Source organism: Lipophrys pholis, assembly GCF_963383615.2.
Source record: "Lipophrys pholis genome assembly, chromosome: 6".
NCBI lineage: Eukaryota > Metazoa > Chordata > Actinopteri > Blenniiformes > Blenniidae > Lipophrys > Lipophrys pholis.
Window position 1 is genome coordinate 23,512,591 of NC_137629.1, and position 3,544 is coordinate 23,516,134.

The window sequence follows — 3,544 nt, forward strand, 5'->3', positions numbered from 1 at the left end:
ATCTTAACTGTAGGAGGAGAAGTCTGAGTTTTGTGGATGAAATTCTGAAAATCGAGACTTCTAGTGTTTTACCTCCTTCACTAAATATCAGTTGTTTATTTCTATTCAACTGGCACTGTCAAGATAAGCACAGCAAAGCGTCGTTACTGTCCATTTTCATTGTTGTTGTTGACCTGAGAGTTATTGTTATTATCTTACCCAGGGAGATGAGCTCTTTAGCCCTCTACTGAAAACTCTCCAACATTCATGTGCAGAGTGTATTCCCTGAATTTCATATTTTCAAGCCCGATATGCTTTTAGGTAATCTGTAGGACTGTGTGCTATGTGATGTTGATAATCGCGGAGCAGTGGTAGTGGGTCAACTGATGTGGACGCAACATGCCCACCATCTGTGTGCAACATTTAATCTCTGGGAGGATTAATCTGCCTCTCTGTGGGTAATATGAGTGGTTTCAAACATGCATTCAGTCTTGTGAGAACATTTTTTATAATATCCACATCAAAAAAGAAAACACACACACACACACACGCACACGCACACTCATCCAGCAGTGCAGCATGTGATGAATACTACCAAGTGATCATTTCTAAATAAAATATAATATGATTTGATGAGAGTTGCTATAAGAAAGCATGTGAGCAATAAAACATGACCTCTGTGTGCTGATGTGCAACCCCCACCATTTCACATCCACAACAGATTACTACTTAATCACATTCAAAGAATTGTGACATAATGAGAAAGACTTTTATTGGCTCAGTGGGTGCTACGTTGATGGTCAGCTCCCAGTCGAGAAGTGAAATTCATCACTTAAAAGAGAATCAGAATCAGCCTGAACCTCAGACAATATGTTCATTCAGGTAGACGTTTGCACACATCATGCGAAGGATTTGTTTTAATTAAAGATGCTCCATCGCCTCACAGTCAAATTGAATGTTCAAATTTAATGCAGAGATTATTTTCTTTATACGGTAATAGCTTTGTAATGTATTCAGAGTGGAGCTTCTCCCCGGGCCCTTGTTAAAAGGCATGAAAGAAATTAACGGCCAACAGAGTCTTTATCTCACTTCTACTCCAAAAACTGCGACACATGAGGAAAAGTGCTCTGAAGCTATTTGAGGATGTTTTATAAAGCAACAGCACCTCAAGGTATGGTTAGGGCATGCAATTCTAATTGCATTGAACTGGGACAATGTTGGGAGGAATTAAGACAACGTTCCCCCACTGATTATTTAATCGGCCGGCATGTTAGCTGAGTGCAGCATATTGTCGCTGTACAAAATCTGGATCAACAGAAAACTCCTGTTTTTTGTAACGCCACAACAAAATCTTTCATAAAAAGTGTAAAAACTTTCGCTCATAATTTCATTATCAGTCCGCAGGCTCGGCCTGAGGTGAGTTAGTCCTTGTCCGTTCTTTCACAGCATCATAACTGTTTACCTGTCCTGTTGTATTCATTGTCCGATATCACGCCTCGCAGACAATCAGTGATTATTTCTCAGATTTATGTTACGATGTCCTACAGTATTTTATCCTCTGCAATACACTTTGCACTCTTGCCTTGATTTATAATAGCCTCTGCCTTGCAGTGCACACAGTGGTGTGCTGTTTTACGCTGTGGTGGCAGCGCTGATCAGTAGCCCTTGGAGGTGATTTATGAGCAATGGGATTTCCGGTCAGAACAGCTTAATTGAGCTTGTATATTCTCCAGAGCAGTCCTTGAGAAAGGAATAAGGTAATGAGGGGGAAAATGACAAGTGGTAGACACTTTAGCCGTAAATCAGTATCTTTACATCCTCTAAGAGGTAATATTAAAAAAAAAATAAAAAAAAAAGATGCACTGAGTACACCTGCACTGGTGTCATGGAGCTTCAAGTTCACTTCACTGACCTCATAACATGCAGTGGAGTGGCTTCTTCAACACACCCTCATTTTTCTCCATTTTCTCACCCCCTACGCCTACATGAACATGCAGGTATAGTATGTTCACTCTTTACTCCTCTGTTTTTCGCTTCCTCACATTTTTGTGTGATTAGGGCCTTACCCCCTGGATCCAGAGCTGGGTTTTTGTGCAGTGATGGAGGCTGAGCGGATCCCACGGGGAGATAGCTGGAGGAATATCCAAGAACGATGCTGCAGATGATGCAGATAACAGCTGCAATGCTGACAGTGGTTGTCTGAGGAGGTTAATGATCGCGTGCTCGTTGCTGTACCTCAGCGCTGGCGCCAGAGCAGCGAGCTGAGGGAGGCGAGCGGGCGCCGAAGAAGTGCAAAAGTAGACTCACAGTGGACTCAGTGCCTGCTGAAGTCAGCAGTATTGACTGACACCTGTCACTGTAGTGTATGTGTGTGTCCGGGAGCATGTGTGTGTGTGTGTGTGGAGCTGTATGGGTGAAAACACAGCATGCAGAAGTCTTCAGGACCTCGGCTGACAGAAGGCACTTAATGGTTTGGTTTTCACACGCAAATCCATAAATATAGGAGCCCTCAGAGAGGCCAGGCCGGCGATATTTCCCACCCTTTTAAAATTGTACTGTATTTTATTTTACAGCGTTCTTCACACTTTATTTATTCATCGCTCATTTAAATCGCAGACAAAATATTAACAGCATCACTCAAACTTTAGCCTCCGTATGTGTGGAGCAGCAATGCAATAAAACACTTTATAAGGATTTGTTACAGGGTATTTTGCTTTGGTGTCAATTATAAAATTGCAATTAACTCTTTTGTTTCCACCCTGTTTTAAAACGTGTTCCTAAACACCCATTTTTAATGGTACACGAGTTGGACATGCCTGGTCAGGCTCATGTTGGACTATCTGGTAAGGATTTTCTCCAACGATGCTGGAGAAAAAGAGAGTAAAGGAGTTTGATTGTGGTGCACTAAAATCAGCCCCTCGAATCTCGTCCAGATTTATTTTGCATACTCTTCTCAGTATTGAGCCATTTCAAATAAGCCTCTTCTCTGTGAAGTCTGTGTGCTTTCCACAGGAACTGGGACACTGTTTTTGGAAAGAATTTTGGCTTCTGATGCAAAAACGTCTGAAGATAATTTTTGCGTTGCATGGAGTCTATTAACAGCCAATCTTTTCACAATTGTTCCTGACGGGTATTTCGAGTATTATACAAGTGTTGAAATCTAATGACAATACATAATTTGAAGTCACCACACATATCCCTATGACTAATTTAAGTAAATATTCCCTTTTTATTTCTACCTGGAAAGAAATTTAATTACATATGAAATTTAAAGATGGAAAAGCATGAGCATGTTTTTTTTTGTTGTTTTGTTATCACAATGATGGTGAAGTCTTACAGATTTATTTCAAAAGTTTAAACCCTCCAATGAGCCTGTAGTTTGTGTTCCTCATTTGCATTGTCATCAGGGAAGTCCCATCATTCAGTGTAACAGTCCCAGTTTCTTTCTGGGGTCACGACCATGACATTTACCATCATTTTGTCACTTCTTCCCATGGATTCATTTGTAATCTGTTCCACTGCTATTCCTGCACACTCTACTTGGCAGAATCAGGCCAGAGTAAGA